Source organism: Silene latifolia, chromosome 7 (genome assembly GCF_048544455.1).
Source record: "Silene latifolia isolate original U9 population chromosome 7, ASM4854445v1, whole genome shotgun sequence".
NCBI lineage: Eukaryota > Viridiplantae > Streptophyta > Magnoliopsida > Caryophyllales > Caryophyllaceae > Silene > Silene latifolia.
The window spans coordinates 3,257,866-3,277,042 of NC_133532.1; positions in this window are offsets into that span (position 1 = coordinate 3,257,866).

Below are 19,177 nucleotides of genomic sequence, written 5' to 3' on the forward strand. Positions count from 1 at the left end.
ATTGATTTAATACTTGTTATTTGGTGCTGAAATTGAATAGGGTAACTCCCGAAGCAACTCTAAACACGTGGTAGAAAAACTGTGAGAAAAATAAACATGACCACGAACGACCTCTCGAACGGCTCAAATCAAAGTGTATAATACACGTTTTTTGGGATTTTAAGTTCACGGAATAAAAATGTCCGTAAATCACACGGGTTCTTTATCGGGTCAAACAAAGTGACCTCACAAAATTTGAGAAGGAACAGAAGACATTTGAGGCTGCTGGTGTGCGATAAACCAGTCTCGGGCTTCTAAATCGGATACTCGTCGAAATTGTTTAATACTTGTTATCTGGTGCTAAAATTGAATAGGGTAACTCCTGAAGCAACTCTAGACATGTGGTACAAAAACTGGGAGATAAATAAACACAACCAGGAACGGCCTCTTGAACACCTCAAATTAAAATGTATAATACACGTTTTCGTGATTCTTTGTTCCCGGAACAAAAATGTCCGTAAATCACACGGCTGATTTCTCGGACCAGACAAAGCGGCCTTACAAAATTTGAGAAGTAACAAAGGACATTTGAGGCTGCCGGTGTGCGATAAACCAGTCTCTGTCTTATAAATCGTATACTCGTTGAAATTGGTTTAATACTTATTATTTGGTACTTAAATTGAATAGGGTAATTGCTGAAGCGATTCTAGACACGTGGTAGAAAAACCGGGTGAAAAATAAACACGACCAGGAACTATCTCTCGAACGGCTCAAATCAAAGTGTATAATACGCGTTTTTCGGGATTCTAAGTTCTCGGAACAAAAATGTCCGTAAATTACACAGATGATTTATCGGATCAGACAAAGCGGCTTCACAAAATTTGAGAAGCAATAAAGGACATTTGTGGCTGCCAGTATGCGATAAACCTCTCTTGGGCTTATAAATCGGATACTCGTTGAAATTTGTTTAATACTTGTTATTTGGTACTGAAATTGGATAGGGTAACTCCTGAAGCAACTCTAGACACGTGGTAGAAAAACTGGTACAAAAATAAACACGACCAGGAACGGTCTCTCGAAGAGACAGAGGACATTTGAGACTGCCGGTGTGCGTTAAACCAGTCTGGGCTTATCAATCGGATACTCATTGAAATTGGTTTCTTATTATTTGGTACTACAATTGAATATGGTAATTCCTGAAGCCATCCTAGACACTTGGTAGAAAACCGGGAGAAAATAAACACGACCAGTAACGGCCTATCGAACGGCTAAAATCAAAGTGTAATACACGTTTTTCGGGATTCTAAGTTCACGGAGCAAAAATGTCCGTAAATCACACGGATGATTTATCTGATCAGACAAAGCGGCCTCACATAATTTGAGAAGGAACAGAGGACATTTGAGGCTGCCGGTGTGCGATAAACCCGTCTCGGGCTTATAAATCGGATACTGTTGAAATTGATTTAATACTTATTATTTGGTACTAAAACTGAATAGTGTAACTCTAGAAGCAACTCTAGACACGTGGTAAAAAAACCGAGAGAAAATTAAACACGACCAGGAACGACCTCTCGAACATATCAAATCAAAGTGTATAATACACGTTTTTCGGGATTCTAAGTTTCCGGAACAAAAATGTCCGTAAATCACACGGCCGATTTATCGGATCAGACAAAGCGGCCTCACATAATATGAGAAGGAACAAAGGACATTTGAGGCTACCGGTGTGCGATAAACCAGTCTTGGGTTTATAAATTGGATACGAGTTGAAATTGGTTTAATACTTATTATATGGTATTGAAATTGAATAGGGTAATTCGTGAAGCCATCCTAGACACCTTGTAGAAAAGCCAGGAGAAAAAAAACACGGCCGGGAATAGGCTTTCGAATGGCTCAAATCAAAGTGTATAATACACGTTTTTTGGGATTCCATGTAACCGGAACAAAAATGCCCGTAAATGACACGGATGATTTATCAGGTCAGACAAAGAGGCCACAAAATTTGAGAAGAAACAGAGGACATTTGAGACTGCCGGTGTGCGATAAACCTGTCTGGGGCTTATAAATCGGATACTCGTTGAAATTGGTTTAATACTTGTTATTTGGTGCGAAAATTGAATAGGATAACTCCTGAAGCAACTCTGGCACGTGGTAGAAAAACCGGGAGAAAAATAAACACGACCACGAACGGCCTCTTGAACAACTCAAATCAAATTATATAATACACGTTTTTCGGGATTCTAAGTTCTCGGAACAAAAATGTCCGTAAATCAGACGATCATTTATCGGATCACAGAAAGCGACCTCAAAAAATTTGAGAAGGAACACAGGACATTTGAGGCTGCCGGTATGCGATAAACTAGTCTTGGGCTTGTAAATCAAATACTCGTTGAAATTGGTTTAATACTTATTATTTGGTTCTAAAAATGAATAGGGTAATTTTTAAAGCAAATCTAGACACGTGGTAGAAAAACTAGGGAGAAAATAAACACGACCACGAACGGCTCAAATCAAAGTATATAATACACGTTTTTCGGGATTCTAAGTTCCTGGAACAAAAATGTCCTTAAATAACACGGATGATTTATCGGATCAGAACTAGCGGCCTCACAAAATTTGAGAAGGAACAAAGGACATTTGTGGCTGCCGGTGTGCGATAAACCTGTCTAGGGCTTATAAATCGGATACTCGTTGAAATTGGTTTAATGCTTATTATTTGGTACTGAAATTAAATAGGATAATTCCTAGAGCGATCCTAGGCACGTGATAGAAAACCGGCAGAAAAATAAACACAGCCAGGAACAGCCTTTCGAACGGCTCAAATCAAAGTGTATATACACGTTTTTCGGGATTCTAAGTTCTCGGAATAAAAATGTCCGTAAATCACACGCATGATTTATCGGATCAGACAAAGCAGCTTCACAAAATTTAAAAAGGAACAGAGGACATTTGAGGCTGACGGTGGGCGATAAACCAGTCTCGGGCTTATAAATCAGATACTCGTTGAAATTGGTTTAAAACTTGTTATTTGGTGGTGAAATTGAATAAGGTAACTCCTGAAGCAGCTCTAGACACATGGTAGAAAAACTGGGAGATAAATAAACACGACCAGAAACGGCCTCTCGAACGGCTCAAATTAAAGTGTACACGTTTTTCGTGATTCTAAGTTCTCGGAACAAAAATGTCCGTAAATCACACGGATGATTTATCGGATTAGACAAAGCGGCCGCACAAAATTTGAGAAGGAACATAGGACATTTGAGGTTGCCGGTGTGCGATAAACCAGTCTCGGGCTTATAAATCGGATACTCGTTGAAATTGGTTTAATACTTAATATTTGGTATTGAAATAGAATAGGGTAACTCCTCAAGCAACTCTAGACACGTGGTAGAAAAACTGAGAGAAAAATAAACACGACTAGAAACAGCCTCTCGAACGACTCAAATTAAAGTGTATAATAAACGTTTTTTGGATTCTAAGTTTCCAGAACAAAAATGTCCGTTAATCACACGGATGATTAATCGGATCAGACAAAGGGGCTCACAAAATTTGAGAAGGAACATATGACATTTGAGGCTGCCAGTGTACGTTAAACCAGTCTAAGGCCTATAAATCGGATACTCGTTGAAATTGGTTTAATACTCGTATTATTTGGTACTGAAATTGAATAGGGTAATTTCTGAAGCGATCCGAGGCACGTGGTGGGAAAACCGAGAGAAAAATAAACACAGCCAGAAACGGCCTTTCGAACGGCTCAAATCAAAGTCTATACACTTCAATTTGAGCCGTTCGGGAGGTCGTATCGGACCCGGTTTCTTTTTCTCCCCGTTTTTCAATCACGCGTCCAAGGTCATTTCAGGAGTTAACCTATTCGATTCAGCCTCAAATAACGAGCATTAATCCATTTTTCACGATTATCCGAGGTTCGACGAATGCTGGTTTAGGCATACCGGCACCATCAAATGTCTTCCGTTGCTTCTCAAATTTTGCATGGACGCTTTATTTGACCCAAGGAACTTTCTATGTGATTTCCCGAGCATTTTGTTCCGGGACCCTGAAATCCCAAAAAACCGTGTATTATACACTTCAATTTGAGCCGTTCGGGAGGTCGTACCGGACCCGGTTTCTTTTTCTCCCGGTTTTTCAATCACGCGCCCGAGGTAATTTCAGGAGTTAACCTATTCGATTCAGCCTCAAATAACGAGCATTAATCCATTTTTCACGATTATTCGAGGTTCGACGAAAGCCGGTTTATGGCATACCGGCACCCCCAAATGTCTTCCGTTGCTACTCAAATTTTGCATGGCCGCTTTATCTGACCCGAGGAACTTTTTATGTGATTTCCGGAGAATTTTGTTCCGGGAACTTGGAATCCCGAAAAACCGTGTATTATTATACACTTCAATTTGAGCCGTTCGGGAGGTCGTACCGAACCCGATTTCTTTTTCTCCTGGTTTTTCAATCACGGGTCTGAGGTCATTTCAGGAGTTAACCTATTCGATTCAGCCTCAAATAAAGAGCATTAATCCATTTTTCACGATTATCCGAGGTTCGACGAATGCTGGTTTATGGCATACCGGCATCCCCAAATGTCTTCCCTTGCTACTCAATTTTACGTGGCCGCTTTATCTGACCCGAGGAACTTTATATGTGATTTCCAGAGAATTTTGTTCCGGGATCCTGGAATACCGAAAAACCGTGTATTATACACTTCAATTTGAGCCGTTCTGGAGGTCGTACCGGACCCGGTTTCTTTTTCTCCTTGTTTTTCAATCACGCGTCCGAGGTCATTTCAGGAGTTAACCTATTCGATTCAGCCTCGAATAACGAGCATTAAACAAGCATTAATCTTTTTTTGATGATTATCCGAGGTTCGACGAATGCTGGTTTATGGCATACCGGCACACCCAAATGTCTTCCGTTGCTACTCAAATTTTGCGTGGCCGCTTTATCTGAACCGAGGAACTTTCTATGTAATTTACGGAGATTTTTGTTCTGGGACCCTGGAATCCAGAAAAATCGTGTATTATACACTTCAATTTGAGTCGTTCGGGAGGTCGTACCGGACCCGGTTTCTTTTTCTCCCTATGTATCAATCACGTATCCGAGGTTATTTCAGGAGTTAACGTATTCAATTCAGCCTCAAATAACGAGCATTAAACGGGCATTAATCCATTTTTCACGATTATCCGAGGTTCGACGAATGCTGGTTTATGGCATACCGGCACCCCCAAATATCTTCCGTTGCTACTCAAATTTTGCGTGGTCGCTTTATCTGACCCGAGGAACTTTCTATGTGATTTCCGGAGAATTTTGTTCTCGGAACCTGGAATCCCGAAAAACCATGTATTATACACTTCAATTTGAGCCGTTCGGGAGGTCGTACCGGAGCCGGCTTCTTTTTCTCCCGGTTTTTGAATCACGCGTCCGAGGTCATTTCAGGAGTTAGCCTATTCGATTCAGCCTCAAATATCGAGCATTAAACGAGCATTAATCCATTTTTCACGATTATCCGAGGTTCGACAAATGCTGGTTTGTGGCATACCGGCACCCCCAAATGTCTTCCGTTGCTACTCAACTTTTGTGTGGCCGCTTTATCTAACCCGAGGAACTTTCTATGTGATTTCCGGAGAATTTTGCTTCGGGACCCTGGAATCACGAAAAATCGTGTATTATACATTTCAATTTGAGCCGTTCGAGAGGTCGTACCGGACCCGGTTTATTTTTCTCCCTGTTTCTCAATCACGCGTCCGAAGTCATTTTAGGAGTTAACCTATTCGATTCAGCCTCAAATAACGAGCATTAATCCATTTTTCACGATTATTCGAGGTTCGACGAATGCTGGTTTATGGCATACCAGCACCTCCAAATGTCTTCCGTTGCTACTCCAATTTTGAGTGGACGTTTATCTGACCTGAGGAACTTTCTATGTGATTTCCGGAGAATTTTGTTCCGGGACCATGGAATCCCGAAAAACCGTGTATTAACTCTTCAATTTGAGCCGTTTGGGAGGTCGTACCGAACCCGGTTTCTTTTTCTCCCGGTTTTTCAATCACGCTCCCGAGGTCATTTCAGGAGTTAACCTATTCGATTCAGCCTCAAATAACGAGCATTAAACGAGCATTAATCCATTTTTCACGATTATCCGAGGTTCGACGAATGCTGGTGTATGGCATACCGGCACCCTCAAATGTCTTCCGTTGCTAATCAAATTTTGCGTGGCCGCTTTATCTGACCCGATGAACTTTCTATGTAATTTCCGGAGCATTTTGTTGCGGGGCCCTGGAATCTCGAAAAACCGTGTATTATACACTTCAATTTGAGCCGTTCGGAAGGTCGTACCGGACCCGATTTCTTTTTCTCCCGGTTTTTCAATCACGCGTCCGAGGTCATTTCAGGAGTTAACCTATTCAATTCAGCCTCAAATAACGAGCATTAATCCATTTTTCACGATTATCCGATGTTCGACGAATACCGGTTTATGGCATACCGGCACCCCCAAATGTCTTCCGTTGCTACTATAATTTTGCGTGGCCACTTTATCTGACCCGAGGAACTTTCTATGTGATTTCCGGAGAATTTTGTTCCGGGAACCTGGAATCCCGAAAAACCGTGTATTATACACTTCAATTTGGCCGTTCGGGAGGTCGTACCGGACCCAGTTTCTTTTTCTCTCTGTTTTTCAATCACGCGTCCGAGGACATTTTAGGAGTTAACCTATTCGATTCAGCCTCAAATAACGAGCATTAATCCACTTTTCACGATTATCCGAGCTTTGACGAACGCTGGTTTATGGCATACCGGCACCCCCAAAATATCTTCCGTTGCTAATCAAATTCTGCGTGGCCGCTTTATCTGACCCGATGAACTTTCTATGTGATTTCCGGAGAATTTTGTTCTGGGACCCTCGAATCCCGAAAACCGTGTATTGCACTTCAATTTGAGCCGTTCGGGAGGTTGTACTGGACCCGGTTTCTTTTTCTCCCGGTTTTTCAATCACGCGTCCGAGATCATTTCAGGAGTTAATCTATTCGATTCAGCCTCAAATAACGAGTTTTAACACATTTTTCACGATAATCCGAGTTTCGCCAAATGCTGGTTTGTGGCACACCGGCTGTCCGGCACCCCCAAATGTATTCCGTTGGTGCTCAACCTTTGCGTGGCCGCTTTATCTGACGCGATGAACTTTCTATGTGATTTCTGGAGAATTTTATTCCGGGAACCCGGAATCCCGAAAAACTATGTATTATACACTTCAATTTCAGCCGTTCGGAAGGTCGTACCGGAATCTGTTCCTTTTTCTCCCTGTTTTTCAATCACGCGTCCGAGCTCATTTCAGGAATCAACCTGTTCGATTTCAGCCTCAAATAACGAGCTTTAACACATTTTTCACGATAATCCGAGTTTCGGCGAATGCTGGTTTGTGGCACACCGGCACCCCCAAATATCTTCCGTTGGTGGTCAAACTTTGTGTGGCCGTTTTATCTGACCCGAGGAACTTTCTATGTGATTTTCGGAGAATTTTATTCCGGGACCCCGAAATCCCGAAAAACCGTATATTATACACTTCAATTTCAGCCGACCAAAAGGTCGTACCGGAACTTGTTTCTTTTTCTCCCTGTTTTTCAATCACGCGTCCGAGCTCATTTCAGGAATCAACCTGTTCCATTTCAGGAATCAACCTGTTCGATTTCAGCCTCAAATAACGGGCTTTAACACATTTTTCAAGATAATCCGAGTTTCGGCGAATGCTGGTTTGTGGCACACCGGCACCCTCAAATGTCTTCTGTTGGTGCTCAAACTTTAAGTGGCCGCTTTATCTGACCCGAGGAACTTTCTATGTGATTTCCGGATAATTTTTATTCCGGGACACTGGAATCCCGAAAAACCGTGTGTTATACACTTCAATTTCAGCCGTTCGGAAGGTCGTACTAGAACCTGTTTCTTTTTCTCCCTGTTTTTCAATCACGCGTCCGAGCTCATTTCAGGAATCAACCTGTTCGATTTCTGGAATCAACCGGTTCGATTTCAGCCTCAAATAACGAGCTTTAACACATTTTTCACGATAATCTGAGTTTCGGCGAATGCTGGTTTGTGGCACACCGGTACCCCCAAATCTCTTCCGTTGGTGCTCAAACTTTGCATGGCCGCTTTATCTGACCCGAGGAACTTTTAATTTGATTTCCGGAGAATTTTATTCCGGGACCCCGGAATCCCGAAAAACCGTACATTATATAATTCAATTTCAGCCGTTAGGAAGGTCGTACCGGAACCTGTTTCTTTTTCTCCCTGTTTTTCAATCACGCGTCCGAGCTCATTTCAGGAATCAACCTGTTCTATTTCAGGAATCAACCCGTTCGATTTCAGCCATAAATAACGAGCTTTAACACATTTTTCACGATAATCCGAGTTTCGGCGAATGTTGGTTTGTGGCACACCGGCACCCTCAAATGTCTTCCGTTGGTGTTCAAACAATGCGTGGCCGCTTTATTTGACCCGATGATTTTTCGTTATGATTTCCGGAGAATTTTATTCCGGGACCTCGGAATTCCGAAAAACCGTGTATAACACACTTCAATTTCAGTCGTTCGGAAGGTCGTCTCGAAATTGTTTCTTTTTCTCCTGTTTTTCAATCACGCGTCCGAGCTCATTTCAGGAATCAACCTGTTCGATTTCAGGAATCAACCTGTTCGATTTCAGCCTCAAATAACAAGCTTTAACACATTTTTTACGATAATCCGAGTTTCGGCGAATGCTGTTTTGTGGCACACCGACACCCCCAAATGTCTTCCGTTGGTGCTCAAACTTTGCGTGGCCGCTTTATCTGACCCGAGGAACTTTCTATTTGATTTTCGGAGAATTTTATTCCGGAATCCCGAAAGATCCCGGAATCCCGAAAAAACGTGTATTATACACTTCAATTTCAGCCGTTCGGAAGGTCGCACCGAAACCTGTTTCTTTTTCTCCTGTTTTTTCAATCACGCGTCCGAGCTTATTTCAGAATGAACCTGTTTGATTTCAGAATCAACTTTGTTCGATTTCACCTCAAATAACGAGCTTTAACACATTTTTCACGATAATCCGAGTTTCGGCGAATGCTCGTTTGAGGCACACCGGCACCCCCAAATAACTTCCGTTGGTGCTCAAACTTTAGGTGGCCGCTTTATTTGATCCGAGTAACTTTCAATGTGATTTCTGGAGAATTTTATTCCGGGACCCCGGAATCCCGAAAAACCGTGTATTATACACTTCAATTTCAGCCGTTCGGAAGGTCGTACCGGAACCTGTTTCTTTTTCTCCCTGTTTTTCAATCACGCGTCCGAGCTCATTTCAGGAATCAACCTGTTCGATTTCAGGAATCAACCTGCTCGATTTCAGCCTCAAATAACGAGCTTTAACACATTTTTCACGATAATCCGAGTTTTGGCGAATGCTGGTTTGTGGCACACCGGCACCCCCAAATGTCTTCCGTTGGTGCTCAAACTTTGCGTGGCCGCTTTATCTGACCCGAGGAATTTTCTATGTGTTTTCCGGAGAATTTTATCCCGGACCCCGGAATCCCGAAAAACTGTGTATTACACACTTCAATTTCAGCCGTTCGGAAAGTCGTACCGGAACCTGTTTCTTTTCCTCCCTGTTTTTCAATCACGCGTCCAAGCTCATTTCAGGAATCAACCTGTTCGATTTTAGGAATCAACCTGTTCGATTTCAGCCTCAAATAACGAGCTTTAACACATTTTTCACGATAATCCGTGTTTCGGCGAATGCTGGTTTGTGGCACGCCCAAATGTCTTCCGTTGGTGCTCAAACTTTTCATGGCCGCTTTATCTGACCCGAGGAACTTTCTATGTGATTTACGGAAAATTTTATTCCGGGACCTCGGAATCCCGAAAAACCGTGTATTATACACTTCAATTTCAGCCGTTCGGAAGGTCGTACCGGAACCTTTTTCTTTTTCTCTCTCTTTTTGATTCAAGCGTCCGAGCTCATTTCAGGAATCAACCTGTTCGATTTCAGGAATCAACCTGTTCGATTCCAACCTCAAATAACGAGCTTTAACACATTTTTCACGATAATACGAGTTTCGGCGAATGCTTGTTTGTGGCACACCGGCACACCCAAATGTCTTCCATTGGTGCTCAAACTTTTCATGGCCGCTTTATCTGACCTGAGGAATTTTCTATGTGATTTCCGGAAAATTTTATTCCGGGACCTCGGAATCCCGAAAAACCGTGTATTATTATACACTTCAATTTCAGCCGTCCGGAAGGTCGTACCGGAACCTGTTTTTCAATCACGCGTCCGAGCTCATTTCAGGAATCAACCTGTTCGATTTCAGGAATCAACCTGTTCGATTCCAGCTTCAAATAACGAGCTTTAACACATTTTTCACGATAATCCTAGTTTTGGTGAATGCTCGTTTGTGGCACACCGGCACCCTCAAATGTCTTCCGTTGGTGTTCAAACAATGCGTGGCCGCTTTATTTGACCCGATGATTTTTCGTTATGATTTCCGGAGAATTTTATTCCGGGACCTCGGAATTCCGAAAAACCGTGTATAACACACTTCAATTTCAGTCGTTCGGAAGGTCGTACCGGAAATTGTTTCTTTTTCTCCCTGTTTTTCAATCACGCGTCCGAGCTCATTTCAGGAATCAACCTGTTCGATTTCAGGAATCAACCTGTTCGATTTCAGCCTCAAATAACAAGCTTTAACACATTTTTTACGATAATCCGAGTTTCGGCGAATGCTGTTTTGTGGCACACCGACACCCCCAAATGTCTTCCGTTGGTGCTCAAACTTTGCGTGGCCGCTTTATCTGACCCGAGGAACTTTCTATTTGATTTTCGGAGAATTTTATTCCGGAATCCCGAAAGATCCCGGAATCCCGAAAAAACGTGTATTATACACTTCAATTTCAGCCGTTCGGAAGGTCGCACCGAAACCTGTTTCTTTTTCTCCCTGTTTTTCAATCACGCGTCCGAGCTTATTTCAGGAATGAACCTGTTTGATTTCAGGAATCAACCTGTTCGATTTCAGCCTCAAATAACGAGCTTTAACACATTTTTCACGATAATCCGAGTTTCGGCGAATGCTCGTTTGAGGCACACCGGCACCCCCAAATAACTTCCGTTGGTGCTCAAACTTTAGGTGGCCGCTTTATTTGATCCGAGTGACTTTCAATGTGATTTCTGGAGAATTTTATTCCGGGACCCCGGAATCCCGAAAAACCGTGTATTATACACTTCAATTTCAGCCGTTCGGAAGGTCGTACCGGAACCTGTTTCTTTTTCTCCCTGTTTTTCAATCATGCGTCCGAGCTCATTTCAGGAATGAACCTGTTCGATTTCATGAATCAATCTGTTCGATTTCAGCCTCAAATAACGAGCTTTAACACATTTTTCACGATAATCCGAGTTTTGGCGAATGCTCGTTTGTGGCACACCGGCACCCCCAAATGTCTTCCGTTGGTGCTCAAACTTTGCGTGGCCGCTTTATCTGACCCGAGGAATTTTCTATGTGTTTTCCGGAGAATTTTATCCCGGACCCCGGAATCCCGAAAAACTGTGTATTACACACTTCAATTTCAGCCGTTCGGAAAGTCGTACCGGAACCTGTTTCTTTTCCTCCCTGTTTTTCAATCACGCGTCCAAGCTCATTTCAGGAATCAACCTGTTCGATTTTAGGAATCAACCTGTTCGATTTCAGCCTCAAATAACGAGCTTTAACACATTTTTCACGATAATCCGTGTTTCGGCGAATGCTGGTTTGTGGCACGCCCAAATGTCTTCCGTTGGTGCTCAAACTTTTCATGGCCGCTTTATCTGACCCGAGGAACTTTCTATGTGATTTACGGAAAATTTTATTCCGGGACCTCGGAATCCCGAAAAACCGTGTATTATACACTTCAATTTCAGCCGTTCGGAAGGTCGTACCGGAACCTTTTTCTTTTTCTCTCTCTTTTTGATTCAAGCGTCCGAGCTCATTTCAGGAATCAACCTGTTCGATTTCAGGAATCAACCTGTTCGATTCCAACCTCAAATAACGAGCTTTAACACATTTTTCACGATAATACGAGTTTCGGCGAATGCTTGTTTGTGGCACACCGGCACACCCAAATGTCTTCCATTGGTGCTCAAACTTTTCATGGCCGCTTTATCTGACCTGAGGAATTTTCTATGTGATTTCCGGAAAATTTTATTCCGGGACCTCGGAATCCCGAAAAACCGTGTATTATTATACACTTCAATTTCAGCCGTCCGGAAGGTCGTACCGGAACCTGTTTTTCAATCACGCGTCCGAGCTCATTTCAGGAATCAACCTGTTCGATTTCAGGAATCAACCTGTTCGATTCCAGCTTCAAATAACGAGCTTTAACACATTTTTCACGATAATCCTAGTTTTGGTGAATGCTCGTTTGTGGCACACCGGCACCCCCAAATGTCTTCCGTTGGTGCTCAAACTTTGCGTGGCCGCTTTATCTGACCCGAGTAACTTTCTATGTGATTTCCGGAGAATTTTATTCCGGGACCCCGAAATCCCGAAAAACCGTGTATTACACACTTCAATTTCAGCCGTTCGGAAGGTCGTACCGGAACCTGTTTCTTTTTCTCCCTGTTTTTCAGTCACACGTCCGAGCTCATTTCAGGAATGAACCTGTTCGATTTCATGAATCAAGCTGTTCGATTTCAGCCTCAAATAACGAGCTTTAACACATTTTTCACGATAATCCGATTTTCGGCGAATACTGGTTTGTGGCACACCGGCACCCCCAAATGTCTTCCGTTGGTGCTCAAACTTTGCGTGGCCGCTTTATCTGACCCGAGGAACTTTATATGTGTTTTTCGGAGAATTTTATCCCGGACCCCGGAATCCCGAAAAACCGTACATTATACACTTCAATTTCAGCCGTTCGAAAAGTCGTACCGGAACCTGTTTCTTTTCCTCCCTGTTTTTCAATCACGCGTCCGAGCTCATTTCAGGAATCAACCTGTTCGATTTCAGCCTCAAATAACGAGTTTAATACATTTTTCACGATAATCCGAGTTTCGGCGAATGCTGGTTTGTGGCACACCGGCACACCCAAATGTCTTTCGTTGGTGCTCAAACTTTTCATGGCCGCTTTATCTGACCCGAGGAACTTTCTATGTGATTTCCGGGTAATTTTATTCTGGGACCTCGGAATCCCGAAAAACCGTGTATTATACACTTCAATTTCAGCCGTTCGGAAGGTCGTACCGGAACCTGTTTCTTTTTCTCCTTGTTTTTCAATCACGCGTCCGAGCTCATTTCAGGAATCAACCTGTTCGATTTCAGGAATCAACCTGTTCGATTCCAGTCTCAAATAACGAGCTTTAACACATTTTTCACGATAATCCGAGTTTCGGTGAATGCTCGTTTGTGGCACACCGACACCCCCAAATGTCTTCCGCTGGTGCTCAAACTTTACGTGGCCGCTTTATCTGACCCGAGTAACTTTCTACGGATTGTTCCGGGACCCCGGAATCTCGAAAAACCGTGTATTTATACACTTCAAATTCAGCCGTTCGGAAGGTCGTACCGGAACCTGTTTCTTTTTCTCCCTGTTTTTCAATCACGCGTCCGAGCTCAATTTAGGAATCAACCTGTTCGATTTCAGGAATAAACCTGTTCGATTTCAACTTCAAATAACGAGCTTTAACACATTTTTTACGATAATCCGAGTTTCGGCGAATACTGGTTTGTGGCACACCGGCACCCCCAAATGTCTTCCGTTGGTGCTCAAACTTTGCGTTGCCGCTTTATCTGACCTGAAGAACGTTCTATGTGATTTCCGGAGATTTTTATTCCGGAATCCCGAAAGACCCCGGAATCCCGAAAAACCGTGGATTTATACACTTCAATTTTAGCCGTTCGGAAGGTCGTATCGGAACCAGTTTCTTTTTCTCCCTGTTTTTCAATCACGCGTCCGAGCTCATTTCAGGAATCAACCTGTTCGATTTCAGGAATCAACCTGTTCGATTTCAGCCTCAAATAACGAGCTTTAACACATTTTTCACGATAATCCGAGTTTCGGCGAATGCTCGTTTGTGGCACACCGGTACAACCAAAAGTCTTCCGTTGGTGCTCAAAATTTGCGTGGCCGCTTTGTCTGACTCGGGTAACTTTCTATGTGATTTCCGGAGAATTTTATTCCGGGATCCCGGAATCCCGTAAAACCGTGTATTATACACTTCAATTTCCGCCGTTCGGAAGGTCGTACCGGAACCTATTTGTTTTTCTCTCTGTTATTGATTTAAGGGTCCGAGCTTATTTCAGGAATTAACCTGTTCGATTTCAGCCTCAAATAACGAGCTTTAACACATTTTTCACGATAATCCGAGTTTCGGCGAATGCTGGTTTGTGGCACACCGGCACCCCCAAATGTCTTCCGTTGGTGCTCAAACTTTGCGTGACCGCTTTATCTGACCCGAGTAACTTTCTATGTGATTTCCGGAGAATTTTATTCTAGGACTCCGGAATCCCGAAAAACCGTATATTATATACACTTCAATTTCATCCGTTCGGAAGGTCGTACCGGAACCTGTTTCTTTTTCTCCCTGTTTTTCAATCACGCGTCCGAGCTCATTTTAGGAATCAACCTATTCGATTTCAGGAATCAACCCGTTCGATTTAAACCTCAAATAACGAGCTTTAACACATTTTTCACGATAATCCGAGTTTCGGCGAATGCTGGTTTGTGGCACACCGGCACCCTCAAATGTCTTCCGTTGGTGCTCAAACATTGCGTGGCCGCTTTATCTGACTCGAGGAACTTTCTATATGATTTCCGGAGAATTTTATTCCGGGACCCCGGAATCCCGAAAAACCGTGTATTACACACTTCAATTTCAAACGTTCGGAAGGTCGTACCGGGACTTGTTTCTTTTTCTCCCTGTTTTTCAATCACGCGTCCGAGCTCATTTCAGGAATCAACCTGTTCGATTTCAGGAATCAACCTGTTCGATTTTTTCCTAAAATAACGAGCTTTAACACATTTTTCACGGTAATCCGAGTTTCGGAGAATGCTCGTTTGTGGCACACCGGCACACCCAAATGTCTTCCGTTGGTGCTCAAACTTTTCATGGCCGCTTTATCTGACCCGAGGAAATTTCTATGTGATTTCAGGAAAATTTTATTCCGGGACCTCGGAATCCCGAAAAACCGTTTATTTATAAACTTCAATTTCAGCCGTTCGGAAGGTCGTACCGGAACGTGTTTCTTTTTCTCCCTTTTTTTCAATCACGCGTCCGAGCTCATTTCAGGAATCAAGCTGTTCTATTACAGAAATCAACCTGTTCGATTTCAGCCTCAAATAACGAGCTTTAACACATTTTTCACGATAATCCGAGTTTCGGCGAATGCTGGTTTATGGCACACCGGCACCCCCAAATGTCTTCCGTTGGTGCTCAAACTTTGTGCGGCCGCTTTATCCGACCCGAGGAAATTTCTATGTGATTTCCGGAGAATTTTATTTCGGGACCCTGGAATCCCGAAAAACCGTGTATTATACACTTCAATTTCAGCCGTTCGGAAGTTCGTACCGGAACCTGTTTCTTTTTCTCCTTGTTTTTCAATCACGCGTCCGGGCTCATTTCAGGAATCAACCTGTTCGATTTCAGGAATCAACCTGTTCGATTTCAGGAATCAACCTGTTCGATTTCAGCCTAAAATAACGAACTTTAACATATTTTTCACGATAATCCGAGTTTCGGCGAATGCTCGTTTGTGGCACACCGGTACCCCCAAATGTCTTCCGTTGGTGCTCAAAATTAGCGTGGCCGCTTTATCTAACCCGACTAACTTTCTATGTGATTTCCGGAGAATTTTTTTCCGGGATCCCGGAATCCCGAAAAACCGTGTATTATACACTTCAATTCCAGCCGTTCGGAAGGTCGTACCGGAACCTGTTTCTTTTTTTCCCTTTTTTTCAATCACGCGTCCGAGCTCATTTTAGGAATCAACCTGTTCGATTTCAGGAATCAACCTGTTCGATTTCAGCCTCAAATAACGAGCTTTAACACATTTTTCACGATAATCCGAGTTTCGGCGAATGCTTGTTTGTGGCACACCGGCACCCCCAAATGTTTTCCGTTGGTGCTCAAACTTTGCGTGGCCGCTTTATCTAACCCGAGGAACTTTCTATGTGATTTCCGGAGAATTTTATTCCGGGACTCCGGAATCCCGAAAAACCGTGTATTATACATTTCAATTTCAGCCGTTCGGAAAGTCGTACCGGAACCTGTTTCTTTTTCTCTCTGTTTTTGATTCAAGCGTCCGTGCTCATTTCAGGAATCAACCTGTTCGATTTCAGGAATCAACCTGTTCTATTTCAGCCTCAAATAACGAGCTTTAACACATTTATCACGATAATCCGAGTTTCGGTGAATGCTGGTTTGTGCCACACCGGCACCCCCAAATGTCTTCCGTTGGTGCTCAAACTTTGCGTGACCGCTTTATCTGACCCGAGTAACTTTCTATGTGATTTCCGGAGAATTTTATTCCGGGACCCCGGAATCCCGAAAAACCGTGTATTATACACTTCAATTTCAGCCGTTCGGAAGGTCGTACCGGACCCTGTTTCGTTTCCTCCCTGTTTTTCAATCACGCGTCCGAGCTCATTTCACGAATCAACCGGTTCGATTTCAGGAATCAACCTGTTCGATTTCAGCCTCCAATAACGAGCATTAACACACTTTTCACGATAATCCGAGTTTCGGCGAATGCTGATTTATGGCACACCGGCACCCCCAAATGTCTTCCTTTGGTGCTCAAACTTTGTGCGGCCGCTTTATCTGACCTGAGGAAATTTCTATGTGATTTCCGGAGAATTTTATTTCGGGACCCCGGAATCCCGAAAAACCTTGTATTATACACTTCAATTTCAGCCGTTCGGAAGGTCGTACCGGAACCTGTTTCTTTTTCTCCCTGTTTTTCAATCACGCGTCCGGGCTCATTTCAGAAATCAACCTGTTCGATTTCAGCCTAAAATAACGAACTTTAACATATTTTTCACGATAATCCGAGTTTCGGCGAATGCTCGTTTGTGGCACACCGGTACCCCCAAATGTCTTCCGTTGGTGCTCAAAATTAGCGTGGCCGCTTTATCTGACCCGAGTAACTTTCTATGTGATTTCCGGAGAATTTTTTTCCGGGATCCCGAAAAACCGTGTATTATACACTTCAATTCCAGCCGTTCGAAAGGTCGTACCGGAACCTGTTTCTTTTTTTCCCTTTTTTTCAATCACGCGTCCGAGCTCATTTTAGGAATCAACCTGTTCGATTTCCGGAATCAACCTGTTCGATTTCAGCCTCAAATAACGAGCTTTAACACATTTTTCACGATAATCCGAGTTTCGCGAATCTTTGGTTTGTGGGTACACCGCACCCCCAAATGTCTTCCGTTGGTGCTCAAACTTTGCGTGGCCGCTTTATCTGACCCGAGGAACTTTCTATGTGATTTCCGGAGAATTTTATTCCGGGACCCCGGAATCCCGAAAAACCGTGTATTATACACTTCAATTTCAGCCGTTCGGAAGGTCGTATCGGAACTTGTTTCTTATTTTCCCTGTTTTTCAATCACGCGTCTGAGCTCATTTCAGGAATCAAGCTGTTCGATTTCAGGAATCAAACTGTTCTATTTCAGCCTCAAATAACGAGCTTTAACACATTTTTCACGATAATCCGAGTTTCGGCGAATGCTGGTTTGTGGCACACCGACACCCCCAAATATTTTCCGTTGGTGCTCAAACTTTGCGTGATCGCTTTATCTGACCCGAGTAACTTTCTATGTGATTTCCGGAGAATTTTATTCCGGGACTCCGGAATCTCGAAAAACCGTGTATTATACACTTCAATTTCAGCCGTTCGGAAGGTCGTATCGGAACCTGTTTCTTTTTTTCTCTTCTTTTGATTCAAGCGTCCGAGCTCATTTCACGAATCAACCTGTTCGATTTCAGGAATCAACCTGTTTCGATTTCAGCCTCAAATAACGAGTTTTAACACATTTATCACGATAATCCGAGTTTCGGCGAATGCTGGTTTGTGGCACACACCGGCACCCCCAAATGTCTTCCGTTGGTGCTCAGACTTTGCATGGCCGCTTTATCTGACCCGAGGAACTTTCTATGTGATTTCCGGAAAATTTTATTCCGGGACTCCGGAATACCGAAAAACCGTGTATTATACACTTCAATTTCCGCCGTTCGGAAGGTCGTACTGGAACCTGTTTCTTTTTTCTCTCTGTTTTTGATTCAAGCGTCCGAGCTCATTTCAGGAATCAACCTTTTCGATTTCAGCCTCAAATAACGAGTTTTAACACATTTTTCACGATAATCCGAGTTTCGGCAAATGCTGGTTTGAGGCACACCGGCACCCCAAAATGTCTTCCGTTGGTGCTCAAACTTTGCGTGGCCGCTTTATCTGACCCGAGTATATTTCTAAGTCATTTCCAAAGAATTCTATTCCGAGACCCCGGAATCCCGAAAAACCGTGTATTATACACTTCAATGTCAGCCGTTCGGAAGGTCGTACCGGAACCTGTTTCTTTTTCTCCCTGTTTTTCAATCACGCGTCCGAGCTCATTTAGTGAATCAATCTATTTGATTTCACGAATCAACCTGTTCGATTTCTGCCTCAAATAACGAGTATTAAAACATTTTTCACGATAATCCGTGTTTTGACGAATGCTGGTTTGTGGCACACCGGCACCCCCAAATGTCTTCCGTTGGTGCTCAAACTTTGTGTGGCCGCTTTATCTGACCCGAGGAACTTTCTATGTGATTTCCGGAGAATTTTATTCCGGGACTCCGGAATCCCGAAAAACCGTGTATTATACATTTCAATTTCAGCCGTTCGGCAAGTCGTACCGGAACCTGTTTCTTTTTCTCTCTGTTTTTGATTCAAGCGTCCGTGCTCATTTCAGGAATCAACCTGTTCGATTTCAGGAATCAACCTGTTCTATTTCAGCCTCAAATAACGAGCTTTAACACATTTATCACGATAATCCGAGTTTCGGTGAATGCTGGTTTGTGCCACACCGGCACCCCCAAATGTCTTCCGTTGGTTCTCAAACTTTGCGTGACCGCTTTATCTGACCCGAGTAACTTTCTATGTGATTTCCGGAGAATTTTATTCTGGGACTCCGGAATCCCGAAAAACCGTGTATTATACACTTCA